The sequence below is a fragment of the Cnephaeus nilssonii genome, assembly GCF_951640355.1.
Source record: "Cnephaeus nilssonii genome assembly, chromosome: 12".
NCBI classification, from domain to species: domain Eukaryota; kingdom Metazoa; phylum Chordata; class Mammalia; order Chiroptera; family Vespertilionidae; genus Cnephaeus; species Cnephaeus nilssonii.
The window spans coordinates 33,553,573-33,577,639 of NC_137083.1; positions in this window are offsets into that span (position 1 = coordinate 33,553,573).

Here is a 24,067-nt window from a genome sequence, read left to right on the forward strand (position 1 = left end):
CTCATTTGTGACAGTGTTCCTATCACACCAGGGAAGTCACTTACCCAAACACACTTTGATACCTCTGCGCTAGAAAGCATGCTTTTCTTTATGCTTGAATGCTCTCAGCTAGTATTCCTAGCACAGGCCTCATTCAAATTCCTCTATGACCCTATTTATTTCTCTGGAGGCAATTTATTCTTCCTTCATCTGTGCTCCAAAGGCACACCACTTTCCATCTTCCAGTAGCTCTGATCACCTTCCGTTGTATTTTATAATTAGTTGTATAACTATTTATGTTACTATGAAGGGAATAAATGCCCTCTATACTCCTCCATACCAAGAAAAACGCCTTTTACGTAATAAGTTCTCAAACATTTACCATATGTACAAAATATGGATTGAATACTTAATAATTTCTCAAGGACAATTTGAAAAAGGTAGCTATGTCAAAAATACAGAAGGAAAACAAAAACTTAATATTTACATTAGAAAATTGGTTGGCATTCATTTTCTAAAAACAAATTTGGGGAAAAAATAATATAAAGCAGATACTCAGTTAATGGGAGCAAGATGGAAAATGCTATTGCCAAACTATATTTAAGAGCAATCAAGTCCTCTAAATTGAGCATAAGTCTGAAGCATGATCAAGTTAACAAAAAAGAAAAGGCCAGTGTTATTTTGACTGAATTGAAAACAGAGTGTGGGGAAATTTGTATTCTTCCCTTGAAAAACAGAGTGACTTTATTCCTTCCATTAAGCCAGTTTTGTGCCAAAGCTTAGCCAATGCTTTAGGTCTTTATCAATACCTCTTCCATCATTCATTTATCCCTTGTTTCATTCCCGCCTTGCTTTGTTCTCTGTTAAGTAGTTGTTTATCCACCTTAAATTTTGTGTTAATCAACGTAGTGTGACAGCTCCTCTTATATTAAATGCATATTTCATAGAGCTTTTTGGGTTCAGATACTTGATTAAAGATAAATTAAGGATTGAATTTCCCTTATAATGAACCATGCAAGATAGTTTGTCTGTCAGCAAATTAATTAAATATCTAATATATGTCAACTATTATAGGATGCAGCATTGTCAAAAGAAAGACCTAATCATCATCTACATGGAGCTCACAATGAAGCAGAAAAGGCAAACAAATAAATGTTAATGAAATAAATGTTATAGAATAAGACTGTGCATTAGCAAAACTAGAGCTTGTTTATCTATTTAGGGATAAGAAAGGTATTCCTTAGAAGGGATGTGTAAGCCTAGCCATAAAATACAAATTATGTTTAGCTGAACACAGTAATAAAAGTAAGGGTGATGTATTTTTTTATTGAAGGAGAGTGGTCGAAATAGTGGGGATAATATGAGTATAGACGGAAGGTGAGAGAACAATGAGTGACTGTAAAAGAAACCAGAAGATGTTAGCATTTGTGCAAAGGGGGCAATGAAAGAAACACAATAAGTAAGGCTAAAGATAAGGGCAAAATAATTTGAGGTTCTCTAATTGACTTCAGGATTTTGGACTTGATCCTAGGAGCTCTACCCTCTCTCCTCTTACAAAGGATGGATTCTTCCTGCAGTTATCAAAAGCCATTCACTCTTTTTTTAAAGGTATATGCATTTTATTGATAGTACCCCAAATTTAATGAAATAGCATTATCTTAAGGAAAAGCAATCCAGTCTTCTTGTGCACTGTATACCATCTCCTTTAGCATACCAAAGACATTGTTCTTGCAATCACATACACTCTCTCTCTGGAATCATTTTTTTTTCCTACTGGATATACCATAAGAAACCACATATATTTTTTTTAAAAGCCATTTCCCACCAGCCCATCTTCCCTGCCACATTTCTCTGCACCCTTTATAGAGTATCTCATCCAAAACTAATGTCTGTATGTACTGTCTATATTTTTTCACATCTTGCATCAATATAATCCATTTTACATCATCATAATTTTACCAGGATTTTGTCCCCGTGCTATACTAAACCCACTTTGGCAAAATAACTAGTGACCTTTATCACATGCTCCAGTTGACTCAGTAGCACTGAAGGAGCGTGCAACTCACTCAGATAGCAGCGATTAGTCTACTGTCAGATTCCTAACTTCAGAGAATACACATCCAACTCTCTGTGGTTTCATTAAAACCACTGTCACACCCTGGCCGGGTGGCTCAGTTGCTTGATCATTTTCTCACACACCAACATGTTGTGGGTGTGATTCCCAGTCAGGCATGCAGGGCACATACCTAGATGGTGGATTTGATCCCTGATCAGGGTGCATATGGGAGGCAACCGATTGATGTCTCTCTCTCACATCAATGTTTCTCTCTCTCAAATCTATAAACATATCACATATCCTTGGGTGAGGATTAAAAGAAACAAAACCCATTTTCACTAATCTTTTAGTGAAAAAAAGTATTGGAGGTTATAGCACAGCAACAGCTCTCTTTAAAAATTCTGTTTTATTCTTCTTTAATCTTTACCTCCTGAATTTTTAATATCCTAGACATGGGTAAAGGCTTAAGAGTTTTCTGACAGGTTTTCAGCCACCTACATTTGACAATTCGGTATAGTTGTTTCACTTTGGAATATATAATCTCTGGTCTTAATGGCTCAGGTAAACTGAGATGAGAAAAAATTCCACTTTAGTATCCTCATGTATCTTGCGATGGATCACAGTTTTTCATTTAGAACAGAGAATCAGTCCACTTTGGGACTCTCCGTTCAAAATGCCTTAGGGACTCTCTCCTTTGCAATCCTGAAGTTGCTAGGCAGCTAGTAGTTGAGAAAGTTCCCATGTGTATTAGTGTCCATGGTGAGGTCAGGCTTTCTTTTCTTAACAGGAGAGTTCCAATTATAGGTTCACAGAGAGCAGCATGCTTGCCTTCCTGGCTTTTCACCCAAGTACAGTAGAAACATCCAGATGAAAAATAAGAAAATATGGCCATTCTGCTAATGCACATCAGAGAATCCTTTCAGTCACATGGTTAAGCACATAATAGACTGAACTTCCGAAATATGTGCAAATCTGCTTTCTGTGAGAGAGCTAGGTCCTAGTATGTAATCTTGGCGAAAAAAGACACACAAAACAAACAAACAAAAAAACCCTGCAAAGTAATTTCTAAAAGACTGAAAATATTGTAAAGAAAAAGAAGATAATTAATAAAAATAAGGATGTTCCATTTTACACTCAGTACAGGAAGAAAGATGGTGCAGCTCAATAACTTTCAACTGTTTTTTTCTTAATAGTAAAGATTACTGTACATTGCAGTATGGTTTACCAATTCTCGGATAATAGAAACAAATGTGGAATTATGTAGTAAGTTATATATTTTATATGTAAAAGTATAATTATTTTACAAGTTAGAAAATAAGCCTTATTTGAAACAAACAAAAAAAACACACATCACTTTTCACCCAGCTGGAACAGCTCCGTTGGTTGAGCATTGTTCTGTGCATCGAAAGGTTATCTGTTTAATTCCCTGTCAGGGCACATACCTGGGTTGCAACTATGATCCCCAGTTGGGGAGCATATGGAAGCCAACCAATTGATGTTTCTCTCTCACATCAATATTTCTCTCTCTCACTCTCTCCCTCCCTCCCTGTTTCTAAGTGTATACTTGGGTGAGAATTCAAAACAAAACATATCTTTTGGCATCCTTATAAAGGAGAACAACTACAAACGTTACTGTTATTAATATGATTCCAAAAAAGTCACAGAATTTGAATGTTTGCATGGTTGCTAAAAATAAAACATCTAAAAATCATTAAAGAAAAAGGTATACTATAAAATGTTGCATAAGAGTTCTGCCATTTCTACTTAAGAGTTTTGTCATCAATATCCATAGTTAAATGTTGCCAAATTTCATGAAAAGCCCCAGAAATATTGCATTGATAGAATAAAAATTTATTGCTGAATAAAATTTAGGTATCCTATCTAATAAAAGAGTAATATGCACATTGACTGTACCTCCGCTACACCCACAAGCCACGCCCACCAGCCAATCAGGAGCAAGTATGCATATTAACCCAACCAAGATGGCTGGGGCCACGGAGCAAGCAGGAGGCTTGGGTTTCCCCAGCAATGGAGGAAGCCAAGCTTTCCACACACCCTGGTGGGCCCAGGCCTCCACTCAAGGCTACAAAGTTTCAATTATAGAAGATAAATAAATCCCAACAAAAATGGATGCGGCCAGAGAGCAAACAGGAGGCTTGGCTCCGCTCAAGGCTGCAGTTTCAATTATAGAAGATAAATAAATCCCAGATACCAGGGCCTCCGCTTGGGTCGCTAGGGGGAGTGGCCAGCCTGCAAACCACCACAGGCCCCTCGCCCAGGCCTCCCCATACCCCAAGGGAACCCCCACCCTGATCTGGGACACCCTTCAGGGCAAACCAGCTGGCCCCCACCCATGCACCAAGCCTCTATCCTATCTAATGAAAGAGTAATATGCAAATTGACCATCGCTCCAACACACAAGATGGCTGCCCCCATGTGGACACAAGATGGCTGCCACAAGATGGCCAGCAGGGGAGGGCAGTTGGGAGAGACCAGGCCTGCAAAGGAGGGCAGTTGGAGGTGATCAAGCCTGCAGGGGAGGGTAGTTAGGGGTGACCAGGCTGGGAGAGGAGGGAAGGTGGGGGCAACTGGGCCTGCAGGGAAGGGCAGTTGGGGGGGGGGGAACCCAGGCCTGCAGTGGAGAGAAGTTGGAGGGGACCAGGCCTGCAGGGGAGGGCAGTTAAGGGTGACCAGGCCTGCAGTGGAGGGCAGTTAGGGGTAAATAGGCTGGCAGGGGAGCAGTTAGGCATCAATCAGGCTTGCAGGGGAGTGGTTAGGGGGTGATCAGGCTGGCAGGCAGAAGTGGTTAGGGGCAATCAGGAAGGCAGGCAGGCGAGCAGTTGGGAGCCAGCAGTCCTGGATTGTGAGAGGGATGTCCAACTGCTCGTTTAGGCCCGATCCTACCGGGATTCAGCCTAAACAGGCAGTCGATATCCCTCGAGGGGTCCCAGATTGTAGAGGGTGCAGGCTGGGCTGAGGGACAACCCCCCCCTCCCGTGCACAAATTTTGTGCACCGGGCCTCTAGTAATATGTAATGTTTGATCGCTATTTCTATCTATTAGATAATTGTATGGCTATTATATCATGTTGCAAACCTATTATTACTTAAAAAGTAACCATTTTTCCTATTCATATTTTATTCTATTTTTTATCAGATGTGCTTACTTTTAATATATTTTATAACTTAATTGAGGACTATGGCATCAACAAGACAATACAATTTAACTAGGTCATTTTATTTCTCTACTAACTTCATACCCATGTAGCTGAAGTAGCTATCATACCATTGACATTTGACATGTAGGACATAACTCATTTTACCCACCAATGCATATGGTACATATATGGCATATTTCTATTAATTAAGAGCCACATCCACTGAAGTTCTGGTGCTGCCATTAAATTTGGGGGGACTAATTTAAAGAGAAAAAAGATGAACAACTTGGGGAGATACAGGGATGGGAATATGAGTGACAGATTAAGCAAGAGAAAAGGAAAGTTGAATGCAGGTCTTATAGTACATCTTGATTAATATTTTGCAATTAATTAGTCAAGAATCATTGACCTTAAAGTATCCTGCTTTGTCTAATAGCACAGGATGTTTTACCTCTGTTAGATCTTTACCATTTTCTATTTTTTGACCATCTTTCCTACTAAACTGGAATTTTCTCTATCCCTGGTGCTTAGTACCATGTAAATAAAACAGTTACAGTATAAAAATAATAGTTTTGACACAATGCAGAATATATACTAGTATATATGATGTGACATAGAATTTTACACTTGAAACCTATATAATCTTATAAACCAGTGTTACCCCAATACATTTAATTTAAAAAAATAATGGTTTTGAACTATGTACTAAAATAAAATTATCTATAATAATAAAAGCATAATATGCAAATCGACCAAACAACTGAACAGCAGAACTACTGTCTGGATGACCTTCCGGATGACCACGCTATGACACCCACTGGCATCAGGCCAGCCAGGTGGGTATGATGCGATTGGTGGAGGCCCGGCCATCATCCCATGATCGCTCTGCAGAGGGAGGCCCAGTTCACCAGCGACACGCTGCGGCGGGTAGGCAGGGCCTCCCTCTGTGGGGACAATCCACTGCGAAGCCCTGGCCAGGTGGGCAGGGCCTACCTCTTTGGGGCAATCAATCACGGGGCTCCCAGACAGTGAGAGGGCACTGGCTGGGCTGAGGGACCCCCCCGCCCACCAGTGCACAAATTTCATTCACCAGGCCTCTAGTATTATATATTATCTTCAGTCAAGTCAGTTTTCAAAATAAAATATCTTTTTTAGTTTTCTAGTAGTGTATTTTAAAACAATATCACCTATTAAATAGTGTTGATAAATAAACAAATCACACCTTTACATGTGAATGGAGTGAAGGAAAGAGGACACTTACCATATTCCAATTGCTCATTGTCCAGTTGGTACTAGAGAAAAGAGGTTTTGTTGGGAATTTTTAGGTTTAGAACACATGGGAGAAAATATGAGAGTTTGGAATTTCTAGCTGAACCCTAACCTTTAGGTGTTTGTCTTTGTTAATTCTTGGCAAAATACAATGGTAGTTTAGAGATAAAAAGATTTGAATGGGCTATTAAAATCTTGAACTTCAAAGAGCTCTTAAAGTAAACATTTTCACAATTTCAATACAAATGACTGAAACCATGTGGATTACATTTCCTTTCAATTTTACATGCATTTAGAAATTAAGGAAAAAGACACAGAGAAAATAAATTCTAGGTTTTGATCAGACTGTACATTGAGTGGCCATAACATGTCTGTAATTAGTTTAAAATTTAAATATATCTGAAGCAAAAAAACAATCAATAGATTAGAATTTAAAGAAAAAGAAACTTTACTATAATACAAACCCTCAATGTCACCAAAAATTAGTTAATTTCTGACTTTTCAACAGGCAATGCACCATAGAATGCTACTGAGTTAGAGCCAGTCTCTGCTTTCTGGAGCTTCACAATAATTCACAGATTCTGAGATTAGCTTATTCTTTCACCCTAAAAAATGAAAATTAAAAGATAATAAAATGTTCACAAGATATTTTACAAAGTTCATTGAACTTTGTAAGACTGCATAGATGGCTGAAGAAGAACCACAGACACGCCAAGTCAAACTGTTATGAAAGAGAGGGATACGCCTGGGGGAATTGAGAGTGCTTTCTGTCACATCTGAGAGAGAAATTAAATCTTATGTGAGATTTATTTTTAAATAATGACAAGATAGTGGCTTATCAAGCTGGCATTTAGGGATATTCTAAGTAACTGGTGCTGCTAAATCAAATCAATTCAGTGCACAGAGAGTTACAGAGTTCTGGCTATTGTATTGTGCTACTGCAAACATTCCCTAGAATGGTAATTACTGGGGACTGTTCTCAAAAGGCACCTAGTGGAGCTACTGAATCTTGGAAAGAAACCAAGAGTCAATTGTATTTTTTGACTCAAGTCATTTAAGGTTCTCCAAACTGAGATGAGAGACAGAAAATCTGAAGAAATTTGAAATGGCAGGAACCATGTCCCAGGCAAGCTCCGTGAAGTGAAGCTCCAATATAAATGTGGCCAGCTATTACTATACATTTGGCTGTGCTTCCCAGTCAATAGTTAGTTTTTGTCTTTTCTGGGTTATTGGTGCAGGTTTCCAGGATTGTTCACTTTGACTCTGCTTTTTCTCTCACCAGTAATCATATTCCAAGTTTATTCTGAATTGTGATGCCAGAGTGCCTTCTGTCGGAGGCATGTTTTTATAGCCACTGCATTCATTTTTCTTAGAACTTCTCTGCTTGGCATTTTATGCCTTACTTCAAAGTTCAGTCCTTCAGTTTTTACAGGTATCATATGGAATGTCTTTTTACTATAGCCGTACACTCATCTCCCCACCCATGAAACTGAGAAAACATATTTGCGTTCTGACATTGTCAAACCCTATAAAACCAGGCTCCTGCCTCTCCTGCAGCATTTATCTAAATAGGATACTCTGCCCAGGACTAGTTGTTCTAAACATAATGAGTCCATAGTCACAATCTTGAATGTATTGGGTTCCCCCAGGTCTGTCTTTTAGAAACCCAGAGTCAACTCACATCCATCAACTTTGTCTTCTTTTTCAGAAAAGCATAGGCGAACAATTACAGCTCTTTCTTCAAGCACATCAAACACACTTGGTACCAGGGCCGAAACCTAACTGATCTCTAAGGCTTGAAACTTTACCCAGATTCTGATCTCTCACTGGGAAGGAGTGACATATCCAATTTAGACCCACACACAAAGCCTCTATTCTAAACAATAATGGCAGTGTTTTGGTGTCAGTTAAAGACTCTATGGGTCTCACAATGCTCAGCAATGAAACAACATGAAGTTTGAATAAAGAAATCCCAGTTTATTTATATTATATTGTCTCCCTGAGGTTGTCACTCTTAGTTGACTCAGTGCTGGTTTCTGGAAATAGACGAGGTGCCCATTACCCCGAGTTCAGAATAAAAGATATTCTCCCCAAAGGAAGCCTCTCAGCACAGTATAAGGACCTGCTTATTGCGCTAAGGTTTAAAGAGGGCAGGGAAAACGAGACAAGCAGACTTTTGTACACAGTCTTTCTTGCCATCTTCATCAGAGCATGTTTGATAGAAAGGAACTAAAACCGCTCAAGCAGATTTCAGGAGGATTAACTGTAAGCTCACAAGGGTATATCCTGAAACCCAAAGGAAGGAAGCACCGCTGAGCCTGTCTTAAGATGAGAAATGCTTGCTGAAAAGTCATCAGGAATAAAGGAAGTTATTGTTGAATTAGTACAAGATTTTGTGGTGGTGAAGAGCATGGGGTCTGGAAACGGGCTACATGAGTTCAAGTCCCAGTACTCCCAGTTGCTTGCAGTGCATTTTTGAAAGATGAAATATCTCCTGTCTCTTATTTCTTCAGCTACAAAATAGGAAGATTAATAACAATTCCCTATTTCTGTAAGAATTAAGAAATATAAGTACTTATAGTACCTGGTGCATAAAAATGCATTCAATGAAAGTTAAGCACAATAATAACTTGTTTATTGACTGTTGCATTTATGACATTACCTGTGGTAAATTGTCGTGTCAATATTTACCTTTAGGAAAAGCTAAAGCTTGACAAAGAATGTTAATAAATTGACCCATTCAAAAAAAAAGAGAGAGAGAGAGGGTGTGGCAACTAAGTAAATTGAAAGAGTAATGTCAATCAAAATAGTTTTGTAGAGAAATATCCTCTCATATATTATTGGTGGAATTGAGGGTTCTAATGATCCCTGTGGACAAGTAGGCAATACCTGTCAAAATTACAAATGCATATGTGTTTGACTCAGTATTTTATCCTAGAGTTTTATTTGCATGTGTGTGTGAAGGAATGTTTATATTTTTATAATATATCAGTGTCTATATAAGTGAATGATTGGAAACAATTCAATATCCATCAAAAAAGTACCATTTAAATAGATTATGCTAAATAAAATAATTTTGAAATATTTTATATATGTGATATGTATAAAATTTGTAAGACAATATGCAAATGTTATATAAGATCTTTAAAGTGAAAAAAATTACTACATACTTTTTTATACATTTTGAATATACAACCACATTAAAGTATCACCTATTAAGTTAAAAATTTTATTAATTTTTAGAGAGAGAGGAAAGGACAGGGAGAGTTAGAGAAACATCGATGTGAGAGTAAAACATCAATCAGCTGCCTCTTGCACGCCCCTATCAGGGATGGAGCCTGCCACCCAGGCATGTGCCCGACAGGGAATTGAACCAGAAACCCTTCAGTGCATGGGATGATGCCCAACCAATTGAGCCACACTGGCCAGGGCTCAAATAAAACTGTTTTAATTAGAAAAGATATGATACAGTAGTACTCACATACAATAAATGAAAGCTAATTAGAGAGCTGTTCCATTTTTCCAGGAGCAGAGAAGTAATACATGTATTCAATCTTTTATTATAAAAGAACATCAAATTAAAATCACACTATGGTATCTTTTTTCATTTAGCAGACATGGAAAAGCTAAAATTTGACAGTATTGGTGAGGCTCTCCGGAAACAGGCGCTGTTGTACACAACTGGTGGAAGTATGGGTTGTGTGCTAACCATACATCATTATCATGCCTATTTCTTTTTTCCTAGCAAAGCCTGTCTCCCACTGTGGTAGCTGAAAATATCAGCTAGGGCATGGGCAGACAAACCAGTACAGACAAACAGAACCTGAGAGGATCCTGGGTTTTGGTTGGTGTTTTCTTTCCCTTCCCAATAGAAAAACAAAAAATCAAATAAACAAACAAAACAAAAAAACAGAGAAGGAGAATAGTCTTTACTCTGTACAATGCTTTTGACTATGGCATCCATCTCCAACCACAAGGGGCCAGCTTGTGCTTTGTTATATGAAGAGGCTATCGCTGCCGCTGTTAGTTGGGTAGTCTTATTTGCAGCTGTTAGCATTCTGATGCATGAAGTTTATCAGAAAATGGGTCAAATGCTAAGAAACAGGGCAACTTCAAGTTATGGTCGTAACCTTTTCACAAGTCAGCAGTGGAACTGTATAGGAGTAAAAGGGTGAGAGAAGACCGGGAGCAGCAAACATTGCCATTTTCTATAGGCATGCGTTGCTTTGCTTTAGCAACCACCTTCCTTACTTGTGTGGTTTAAGAGCATATGGTTTTAATTTCACCATCAAACATAATTCGTGGGCATAACAAATGCTAATATAATTTACCGAATGAATGTGAAATTCAAGAAAATAGCTTCTCAATGAATAGTGATAATAACTGAGTTTTAGTCTCTCTTATATCTTTGTTGATTTTATCTATTTCAGCTGTCAGCACCTCTTGGTCATTTAGACTCTTAAAAATAGTGATTGTTTAGAACAGTCACATTAAAGGGCTCTTCTTAGCTATCCAGTGAGCAGCAATTAGCTTATGAAAATCCTACTCATCTATGAAGCTATGAAGCCCCTGCAGAATTACCACTGAACCAGTTCTAACCAATCAAAAAGCTAATTAAAATTATTAATTTACTAGACTATGAGTCACTTCTCTAGCTCCAATTTTGTTAAATCTACAAACACTTGTTTTTTATGAAATCAGTATCATCCTGTAGTTGGAAAATTTTATATAAATAATATATAATTGTTTAAAATTTATGAGTATTAAAAACATTAATATCCTTATTTTGCTATTGTATCCATGACCAAATCATACGTCTTACATAAATTTATATTCAATCTTACTATTTTATAGAGTTTGAGGTAAATGGTTCCAAAACCTTGTAAAATCTAGATGAAATTGGAACCATTTTATTTGCAATGTTAATGGCATCAACTATGTATGAAACCACAAATATTTAGGCTTTTATTTTCCAGAATTACATAAAATATTTGGTATAGAATTTAATGAACAATTAAATTATTTGTTAAACATTGAATTCTGGAATGGTTCACTCTATTTGTTTATAGTGACATATATCTTTCTCTTTATACTTAGACATTTTAATCAGTGTGAGATCCATATTGTATCTTCAGGAGAAACAGAAATATATAAAATTTGGTTGGTTCCCTATACCTTAAGGACATTGAAATCATGCATTGTCTCAAGGAGACAACTGAGGATGAAAGACACAGTATGAGGGGAAGGGAAAGCAGAAGAGGGCATAGCAAAATCAGCCCTGGTTCTATCGGAGAAAAAAAACCATAGTTCAACATTGGAAGCATTAGGGATAATGTAAATTTCTCTGAATGAGTCTTGGGAATATGGGGGTGGAGGCAGCATTATCGCATATCACATCAAAACTTCCAAAAAACTTTCCTTGAGTACATCTTGCTTATTTACAAATTTGTCCCTTAAAGCAGATGACATGCCTCTTATTCTCATTTTCTCCTTCGGCCCAAAGTTCTTTCTTCACAGGTACCTCCTACCCATTCTTTTTTTTCCTTCCACAGCTTCTTCCTTTTTTTTTTTTTTTTTTCCCTACATTAAAAGCAAAAAGTGACTAAGCCGTGAGCACAGTTTACACCAGTGTTGGGCAACCTTTTGAGCTTGGTGTGTCAAACTTCGCCAAAAAACTGAGCATAACTCGGGTAGTGTGTCACTTTGAGGAAAAAACTAACTCCAAGACTCTAGTCGCAAATGTTTCATCCTCGGCATGCGGCTGCCTCAGCGGCCGTGTGTCAGAAATGGCTATGCGTGTCAGTGCTGACATGCGTGTCATAGGTTCGCCATCACTGGTTTAGACAATGTTTTTTCTCTTGGAGGAATGCATGTTTGTTAGGGTATAGAGGAGAGTATCAATTAATCCTAAATATGTCATGCTAGAGGCCCAGTGCATGAATTTGTGCATCAGCCTGGCCGGCGATCAAGGCCTATTAGGGAATGGGGGGGGGAGGGGTGTGGCCGGCCGGGGAGAGGGGTCCCGGGAGGTTGGCCAGCTATGGGAGGTTGGCTGTGGGAGCGCACTGACCACCAGGGGGCAGCTCCTGCGTTGAGCATCTGCCCTCTCGTGGTCAGTGTGCATCATAGCGACTGGCTGACCAGTTGTTCCAGTTGTTCTGGTCATTCCAGTCATTCTAGTAGTTCCAGTCATTCTGGTAACGGTCACTTAGGCTTTTATATAAATAGATATGCCTGTGAGAATGCATTTGTGGCATTTATCCTATATGTCTAGCACTGTGCTCAGCAGTTCCAATTCATAGATACTATGTATATGTGCTTGTGTGTATATATATGTATATACATATAGTATATAAACACAACTTATATAATAAAAGCCTAATATGTTAAGTGTCTGACCATTCATTCTACCGTTCGACCAGTCACTATGACATGCACTGACCACCAGGGGGCAGATGTTACAACCAGTAGGTTAGCTTGCTGCTGTGGTCCAGCCAATTGGGACTGGGCAAGATGGGCCAGACATGCCCTGGAGCCCTCCCACGGTCCCTCCCCAACCCTGATCATGTACCGGTGGGGTCCCTCGCACAATCCGGGACCCCTCAGGGGATGTTGGAGAACCAGTTTTGGCCCGATCCCCACAGGCCAGGCCAAGGGACCCCACTGGTGCACGAATCTGTGCACTGGGCTTCTAGTCTATAATAAGCACACACACAAATACACACATACATATATAGGTAGAACTAAATAACTATAGAAACATATATATAAGCATACACACAAATACTCGCATACATATAATGTATATTACATACTTTCCCCATTTCATTTTACATAAGACTATTTTTTACAATTAAGGTTCATGCTTAAAAACAGATTACCTCCTTCCCTATGTGATTTTACTTTCCTGTCAATTATACTTGGACAAGATTTTTAAGTAATTTTATTAGTTTTATACCTAACACACTCATAATTACTCTTTGTTTTCTCCGGTTTCAACTTGTTTCTGCTTCTTAGACCTCACAATGATCACCCCACAATGAACCTCACAAATAGACTTGTATGCAGAGTTATAAAATTCCAGAATCAATGTATTTAAATAATATCCCAAACAAGTAAGCCCCAGCCTTATTCCAAGCTACTCCCATTTTATTACGCTCTTTGTTGATGTTTCATGATGGACCTAGTGTCATATCTATTCTACTTTGACAAGAGCTCCAGACTACACATCTTTACCATCATTTCATTTGAGTTGCCCAAACAGTTCAACATTCTACTGATGTAAATATGTGCTGGCTTTGTAATCCCAGTGGAGAAAACAGTTAAATTTAGTTTACTCAGATTCTCCCCATTCTATTTTACCTACATCACTTTTGGCTGGGACTTAACATTCTTCCTTGTCCTAATCTTAAAATAAAGTGGAAATAAAGAATAACTGATCATATTTCAGTCATCTCCCCTTTACCTGAAGGTCAGCATATTAATTTTCTTCATTCTGTTTGATTTTTATCCCAAAATTCAACTGTCAGTTTAAGTGCATACCACAGCTAACAAATACCTAATTACTCTGTGTACGCTTGCATTGTGATTTATTGTCTTTCATTTCAATCTCATCTATATTTTGAGATAAACATACAGAATTTCCCAAAAGGTATCTAATTTTAAACCATGACCAGTATTCATGGGCATTGAACTAAAGTGTTCACTCATTCTGCAATACCCTCAGATATCTTTAAGGAGTGGGTCTTCATGGGATGTTTTTCCACTTCTGTATACAAAGCAGTACTGTGTGTATGACTTGCAGAAAACCTTAACAGAATAAAGCTTTGTTTCATTTAACCAACAGGAACAATAGGCTTCCTCAATTTCAACAGGTGTTTGGTGTGTGGGTTGTTTTTTTTGGGGGGGGCGGGTTTTAATCACTCATCTACTCCAATTAGAAACATTAGGAAAGTATGATATTTACTCTCCTTGGCTCTAAGTTTCTAAGTAACTTTTTAAGCTTGCATTCGTACATGGAATAACCAGAAGAAAATTCTTTTATTTACACATCAGTGAAAACAAATGACAAAAAATATTTAAGTGAGTTTGGGCAGAGCCACATCTAATTATGTAAGGTGTTTGTGAAGCAAGGATTGGGTCATACTGCTAAAGATTATGATTATTTTTAGGTCTTTCACATCATTAGCCTTAATGCACTTACATGGTACTTACGTCTTCGTAAGGGTAAGCAGTTCAAATGAGTATCATTTTATGACATGATTGCTTCGGGTGAGTTTCCTTTCCACATGACTTTTTTCAGTACCAAGAGGGGAGGAAATCATTAGTAGTCATGGAACATTCACTGTCAGGCCATTTCCATTTCCTGGACGTAGGGAAAAGGCCATTAAAAATTCATTATGGGTAATGGCAGACAAGCAGCCAGAGAATGGTGTCTCACCACCCATGGGAGCATGGGAAAGACGGAGCAACAAAATAATCAGGAAATACGTAAGACAGCTTTCTTGTGTTTTTTGTGTGTTTTGTAAAGTGTACCCTACAATGTCTCAATGTCTTACCTTTCTGGTGTCTAGAGGCCCCGGCCCCTGCTGCAGACTCACCCCTCATTCTATAGATGTATTCCAGTTAGAGAGTGCAAGTAATCCTTGTCATGTGATTCTTCCACAAAAAGGAGTCTTCCTCAAAAATTTAAGAAAAATAAAAAAAAATGTAAGTAATATTGTGACAGAACTTAGAAAATGAAAGTCTCATATTCTTTTCTATCCTCTCCTCTTCTTCCCTTCTTTACTTCCTTCCTTCATTCCAATCATTTGTGGATACGTAACACATATTCCTCATTTTGTAATTTTATAATGTGCATTTCAGTTCAATTAGATAAACATTTATTAAGCAGCTGTTGTGTACAAGGCATTTACCACTTTTAAGATACCCTCTAGCAAAGGCCAAAGGTCTTAGAATTTTGAAGGCCAGGGATGAAAACACCAGCAGTCAGAATACGAGGTTGCGAAAGCACACGACCTGTCCATCAAGCAGAAGTCCATCTGCGCCTTTGCACGTACAGATTCTCATTTCCTCCATGCATTTCACATGGTTCAGCACTCAGGGTCCTTATTTTTAATATCCCTGTGACTGTTGTTATGTATCCAAATCTTACTTATTTTGATTGCTTGATTCCCACTATTAACCCATTTAGGACACGACATTTAGTCTTTTCAATTTCCTTAAAGCTTATTAAAGCCCTTCTATTTCCAGCGGGATACAATTATCATCGCTAACAGAAAGTATTAGAATAGAGCCTTACATTGTTGTAAACAATAATCTATTCCAGGTGGAGCAAAAACTCATATGTGAAAAGCAAAAGTAGAAAAATATAATTGTAAGAATTTATAGGAAAATCTTTTCATGGCCTTGGGCTAGAATAGGCTTGCAAACAAAACAGGAAAGTGATAACTGATGAAAAAAAAAATGATTGATAGCCCAGCTGGTGTGGCTCAGTGCTTGAGCTTTGACGTCATGGTTTGATTCCCTGTCAAGGCACATGCCTGGGTTGCCGGCTCCATCCCCACATTGATGTTTCTGTCTCTCTCTCCCTCTCTCTGAAATCAATAAAAACCTATTTATTTTTTTTAAAAGGATTGATAAGCTACATTTAAATTAAAATCTTCTGTTCCTCAAAAGACAACATAGAACAGTAAAAAGGCAAGCCAGAAACCAGGAAATAGATGGCTGTTCAGAGAGAACTTATATCAGTCACTAGACAAGTGTACAAAATTCATGAAAAGGCATGATTTTGATAGTGGGGGAGTCTGTGGAGGGCGGGAAGGGAGTATATGGAAAATCTTTGTACCTTCTTCTGAATTTTTCTGTAAACCTAAAAATGCTCTAAGCATTAAAGACTATTAAAAATTCTGAATAAGCATTTCACTGAGGAGGAAACATTTACGACCTTAAACATAGGAAAATTGGTCACCCTTAATAATGATTAGAAATAAACAAATTCAGGCTGCAATTAGTCACTATTTCCAGTCACACCCCCAAATTGGCATAATTGAAAATATCAGATGAAGCTGAGGGCTGGTGTGTACGTGAGTCAGTGGGCCTCTCTGATGTAGCTGGTAGGATCTTTACTGTATAACCACTTTGGAGGATAATTTGGCATTGCCTTGTAGAGATAAACATTTGCATTTTTCACAAGGCAGTGTTCTACTCTTGAACAGATGTGCCAGGATACAGGTGCTTGGCTGCTGTGAGAGCTAAAGTCAGGCAACAAGACTTGCCCTGACACAGTTATAAATGCAAATATTTGAAAAACAGTTAAGCATTAACACCAGAAACAAGATAAAAACAACAACAAATAGCAGTCATTTTCTCCAAACTATAACTTTTTAAAGAAAACAAACAAAATTCTTAATACTTTATAATTCCCAAATATTTTTACTATGAAGACACTTGTTTTCTGTGTAGTCATTTTTCTCACAGCTATTAGATTTATGCCTGAAACATGAATTTTGTTTGCTTTCTCTTTACATAATTGTGGATAAATGGTCACTCAATGTATGTTTCAAAATAACAACTAAGGCAGACTAACTCTTAAAGCAGCACAGACACCAGAGTCTTGTCACCTCCCTTTTTTCTTTTTCCATCTTTCTAAAGTTCTTCTTTCCAAAGACACATTCCAGCTTCTTGCAATAGGAACCCCATACACTTCCAAACTATGCTTGGGGTAATTTTAAGCAGGAAAACAACCCAAAGAGAGGAATGAGAGGGGGGCACTTGTTTATGGTCGGAGAGCTGAGCTTGCCCTGTTCAACCTCAAATGGCAACACACACATTAGGCGATTCAAACTTTCACTGCTCTGTACACATCTGCCAATGACTGCAAAGGCACACCCCTAGTGTAAATGTTGGGGTTACACAGACATTTTAGCAAATAGGTGACTTTGCCAACACCAAGTCCTTGGATAATGAGGATGGAGTGTGTTTATTCTAATCACACTTCTTAGTGTCAAACAGAACAAACTTTATCCTCTTGTGTGTAGCCCTTCTCAAATCTAAAGATAAAGCAATAGCTAACACTCATTTTGCATTTGTCAGATGCCAAACCTTTTGCACAGGACTTTACTTGTATTTACTCATTCAATCCTAACCACAGTTGCATGAGGTAGAAATGGCATGATCAGCATCCCTATTTCCAAAAGAAGCCAACAAGCACAGAGAGGTTCCATGATTTTGCTCTAGTTACACTGTCAGGAAGTGGCATAGATGGAAATAAATCCAGGCCACCTGTACGATCTTGTCCAGTTCAGCACTCTGCTGCCCAGCTCTTGTTATTTCAACTGCCCCAATATCCCCACCATCACGTGCTTTCCACGGGTCCAGTGGCTTAGTCTCAATTCATGTTTGATAGTTAGGTTTTGTCTCTTAATCAATTTAAGTGCAGAAAATTCTGCATTTCTATACCATGGCTGGCTCCTGGGAGGGATGCTTTTCACAGTATTTTGCCCTGGTTTATTCTGTGGGGCACCGTAAGCGACATGTGGAATCTGTTATTTTATTTATTGGGGAGATGTTGTTGAGGACGTTGTTTTCTACATTACTCAGTGTTCCCAATATAAAAAAGCCATCTGAGTCATTTCTCTTAGGCTTAGTGCCAGGAGAGGGCTGAGTAATATGCATGCTTTTTCTTCTTTCTATTGGGACAATGTGAGTCAGATTGATACCATATTTTCTAAGTAGATGCCAGGAAACTCTAGAAGTTAAAGGCTATGTATCCACAACACCCTACACAGTCATTAAAACCTGCATTACTATGTAATCATTACATGTTTTAATTTTCCTCTTGTTCTTGACACTTCATTCTATTTCCACCTCTTACATACATCTGAATAAGCTGTCTCAAAATAATTGAACACATAAATTAATTTTACTTGGACTCATCTCATTTTCCTTACTACTGTCTTCTAATGCATTCTAGCTTATAGATACAACTTTAAAAGTAACATCCAACACTGAACGTGAAATTCCACATGTGCTCTAACCAACCATTTTAGCTTTATTCTCATTTGATTTTATCTATTTTGGTTAAAAGAGACCATATAATTTGTCTTAATTCACTGTTATGGGATCCTAATATTTTATAAGATTTATAAGGATATTTTTGGTAAATTTCTATTCAGAATTATAAACATGTAATGAAAACTGTATTTTTTAATCATATCAATTGATACAATTGTTTCTTTATTAATTGATACAAATAATACAGTTTTATTCAAGCTCTGCAATTTATTTTTAAAATGTATGCAGATAAATGTAAACAAGGCCTCAGTGACTAAGTTTCCGAAGAATGAGTAGATGACCATATATGGGTATGAGCAGAGTTACACCTGCATAGATTATGCTCCAAAGCAAGGAAGAACTCAGTTTTGTTAATGTTATGTCAGCCTAGCAACATCATCACATTAATCTGAAGTCTAGGAACTCTTTTTTAAAAATCTTTATTGTTGAACATTTTACAGGTGTCCCCTTTCTTTCTTCATTGTCCCCTTCTAGCCCACACCTGTGCCCTGCCACAGGCCTTCATCACACTATTGTCTGTTAGGAACTCTAATCCTTAAAAAGTCAGAAAGGAGCAAGAGGAGAGAATAGATGGCTATCTCACAGGAGGAATGAGTTAAGTGTATTAGACAGTAAAACATGTTTGGTCTCAATATAAGTTAACTTTATTTTATTAAGGACAATTTATATCCCAGAAGATATGGTTCATGTTGAGAATTTTAAGAGGCTTAAAATTTTATTATGTAAAGAAAAGTGACCCTGGTCAGTGTGGCTCAGTTGGTTGGTCCCATGCACTGAGAGGTCACCAGTTTCATTCTGGTCAGGCGCATGCTTGGGTTGCAGACTCCATCCCCAGTATGAGGCATGCAGGAGGCAGCTGATCAACATCTCATCAATGTTTCTCTCTCTCTTCCTCTCCCTTCCTCTCTTTCTCTAAAAAAATCAATAAAAAAATTTTTTTAAAAGAAAAGTAGTTTCTGTGTATTTTCCAAGAGAAAATAATCCAAATTTTGTTTTCATTATTATGGAGATGATATCGAATATAGTTAAAGAACACACTGTTGGTTGATTTTGTACATTTAGAAAGTGCACTTGGTAGGAGATGATGATAGATAAATAGATAGATAGATAGATAGATAGATAGATAGATAGATAGATAGATGATAGATAGATAATAAATAGATACTAAGATTATGTATATGTAATTAATAGGACATTAATGTAAAAAGCAGAATCCTTGCCTGGCCAGTGTGGCTCAGTTGGTTGGAGTGTCCTCCCATACATCAAAAAGTGAGAGAAGTCAGCATGACTATTTTCACCAGCTTTCATCTGCACAGAGGCAGCTGTAGAATGGGATGGAATAGACCACGGTTGTGGCTTTGCCAAACTAGTGTGATAAGTGAATATAGATAAGGACATTTATTTTATATACAATGCAGTACTTAAGCTGGGTAAGGGGAAAGAGGACTTCATGGAGTGAGGGACAGTGAAAAGATGGTAGCATCTAGAACAGTGTTTCTCAATGTGTGGCCTGGGCATCTCTGGGAGTTCCTTAAGAAACTTTCAGGGGATCCAAACTATTTTCATAATGCTACTAAGATGTTTGTTCCTTTTTAAACTCTAATTCTCTCATGAATCTACAATGGAATTTTATAGAAGCTCAAGATTTAATACATGAACAGATTTAATATGTAAACAAATATGAGAATCCATCTATCTTCTTTTAGCTAGCTATTAAAGAGCTCTTCATAATGTAAAACAAAGCTACTTTGCTCTAAATTTATTTTTGCTTGGGATATGTGGTAATTTCTCAAATGTGGAAATTGATGCTAAAATATGTATTTATATTAAACTTCTAAATACTTTTTTATGTTTAACTTTTAATTTATAATACAATAAAAATACTAGATGTCACATCTATAATAATAAAAGCATGATATGCTAATTAGACCAGACGACCTTCTGGGAAGCCTGAGTCCGGGTGCCAGGGGGAAGCTGGTGCTGGCAGCCGGGGGGAAGGAAGACCTACTCTTGCACAAATTTCGTGCATCGGGCCTCTAGTACACAAATAAAAGACTTATGGCATCCTCGTAATTTTTTAAAGTATAAAGTGTTCCTGAAATTAAAAAGTTTGAGAACTGACAAATTAGAGTAATGGATAGGGTAAAGATATTGTTGAAGTCATAGTAAAACAAAGAGTGATCTAGAAAGATAGGTGTTGATAAAAGAGTAGAATGCATGAAACTATGGTTGGTATATTAAAGTTATTGAATGCAAGGTGTACAATCTAATAAAATTGTCAGTGGTGATAGGAATAGTATATATCTGGGTTGTACAATATAATGGCCACTGGCCACATGGGGCTATTGAACACTTGAAATATGGTTAGTAAAAATGAGGGATGAAAATGTAAATACAAAGAGCCACATGTGTGTGCCTACCCTATTGGACACTGCAGTATCACCATGAGACTGTGTGGCTGAAATCGGTTGGAGGACAAGTTTATTGGAGAAGAATTCAGCAAACAGAGTGTTGAAAGGATCATCTTTGAATGTATTTTGTGCATCAAAATGATCAAGAATTAATATATTAATCATCAAAATGAAAAATATTCATGGAGCTGTTAATATTAATATGTATCTGATACCTTCACATGTATTTATTCATTTACTGCTCACACTAGTCCTGAGATTTAGTTACAATTATTATTTCCTTTTTACAGACGAGGAAACAGAGACAGTAAGCTGTTAGGTAATGTGTCATGAAAGATAACACATGATTAAGGCAGATTTAAACCCAGAGAATCCAACTTCAGAGTTCACTATCCTAGCACTTTATACTGACTTTCTTATTTGAGGTTGCTCATCTTTTAAAGTTGTTCCTCAAATATTGCAGGTTGTTAATTTGACATTAAGTACACTCTCTGCTAATTGCTAAGATAGGAATCCTACAAAAAGGGCTTGTGGTACAGGTCAAACAAGACTTTACCAACAGAAAATAGACTATATAAGTAACTTACAGGTGTGGCCTGGTAAATGTCAAATACATTTTGAACCACACCCCTGAAGTGTATCGATGCCGCAATTCAGTTTCCAAGAGAAGGTATCAACCTTTATGAATTTACATTTTCTAATTGAGCTAATTAGCCCTCCTAGCTATTTCAACAGAACTGATAACTATAAACACTGAGCCAGGTATTTGGGATAATAACAAAGAGACACTTGAACAGATTTTTTCAGGGTACATTTTACTATCTCCAGGACAGGGGTGATGTTCCTTTTTCAGAACATGAGACCACGCCACATTAGCTTTACAAATCCTTATCAGCACCAACGATGATAGATTAAGAATACAGCATTTTGCTTATAAACACATTGGATTAATAATGAATTATAGACAGTCATTAAACAATCCTGGCAATAGAATCAAATAACATAGTTAAAAGAAGACTTAAACTCCTTTTTATTAAAGTATTAGTTAACTAAGAAAACGGTATTTTGAAGGTAGTATTTTAGTTACTTAACTTCTATTCCTATCATTTATTAAGATTAACATCTAAAGCTCCTTGAATAAGAGAGAAAGGAGACTTGGAGAAAAGGGCCAGTATAAAACACGAGCAATCTAAACAGAATTAGACTGTAAACAATTAAAAATCATGTAGATAGAATTCATTACACAGAAGATAGTGCTAATATTTAAAAATAGTATTCTTAAATGCTCAAGTCAGTGACTGAAGCTAACAACATGAATTCATCATTACCGGTCAAGTATCTGTAATATCCCAACACCATCCCAATCGATGGGGATCCAGAGGTGAACAACACAGACGTCGTTTCTGCTTTTGAGTCACAACACATAGCATTAGTTAACTGAACCTGGAACAGTCACACCATGGTGAAGTCCAAAGTATTTCATAGTGAAGGATAGTTATGAAAATAAATGAATATCACATAAATACCACTATATAACTTATTTAAAAATTGGTGTGTAGGAGAAATTTGTCAAGGGAAATGTAAAGTTTGTGTATATAGTAAAAAAAAAACAAAACTAATAATATTCTTTGTATTTTCAGTGTCTCTGGTGTGAGACCAGGAGTTATTGTACCTCCCTGGGTCTTTTCTTTTTCCATCTGTCAAGTTATCACCGTGAGTCATCTCAGTTAACAATTCTCGAAGGTATAATGAGCCATACATACTCTTCAAAGGGCTTTGAAGAATTTATTACCAACATATTTTGGTGCTGCTGCAGGTTTGGAAAGTTTTCTTGTTACAATATATTTAATATGAATATTAACATATAGAACAGATAGTATCTATTATTCAAATTATTGTTAACAGCTATTTATTTAGAAGTAATCATCTAACCTGTTGCTATCTAAATATCTCTATTTTCTTAAGTTGTCCGACTACTTATGTGAAACGCCTCTGGTTACTAAAACAAATAATGCACCATTTTTTTTCCTTTGTCAGGGCAATGTACTTGTTTAATTTCTTCGATTATATGTAACTTGGTGAACAATTATGTACATATTTCATTCAACAAACATATGTTCAGTAATACAATGGAGAGCTAAAGTTAAGCTCCTGAAGAATACAAAAGCATGTACAAATGATTCATTAGATCCAGAATAAAAATAAAACAAATAAAAGAGTATAACATAATCACACTGTATAGTGCAATCAACATAATACAATAAAATTAATTAATATCAGAATGGATAGAAAATAAAATAATTTCATTATTAAGTTTTAGAAATAGAAAATTGGTTTGTTTGGTATAAATTTTAGATTCATCAATTATGCTCTATGTCTGTGCATTTTGTTGTGCTAATTCCTAATGTATACTTAGCCCAAACTTGGCTTAGTTCATTATTGTTTTAGAACTCTATTATTAAAATGATATTATATTGCTCTAAATCAGAATGGTTTCCTTTGGCCACCTAGGGTTTGCTTTCCTATTTGGAAGTTTCTGAAATACATGTGTGTGCACATTTGTGTGTGTGTATGCATTCATTATGCATGTGTACCTTTACTTATTGCATGATTGTTGGGAGCTCATGGCAATCAAACCCTAAAGAGGTGGTTTTGTTATGAGGGTATTTACTTTTTTAACTCAGCTTCCCAATCAGCCCAAAATCTTCATATTGTATAATCTGATGACCTCTTCTCAATGGGAAAGCTTACACGGGACAGTAACATGCTATCTTGTGAGAGTAGGTAAAAGTAAAAGGCCTTAAACGTTTCCAAGTTATGACGCTATTCACCCTTCTTCATTTAAGGGCATATCTTCCTAACTGATCAGGTATCTGTGTTGGAAAACCTCAGCATCACTTACAAACAATAAAAGGAAGAAAAATTCTGACTGATCAACACTTCCTCATGATCTAAAAATCCATGAAGATTCTCACCTTTTTGTATTTTAATGAACATGTAACAGTTTTTAAAGTTGTAACATTTAGTTACATTAGTTTTATTTTATGACAATTAAATTCTATTATTAAAAGGGAGTCCGAGCCCAGCCAGTGTGGCGAAGTGGTTGAGTGTTTATCTATG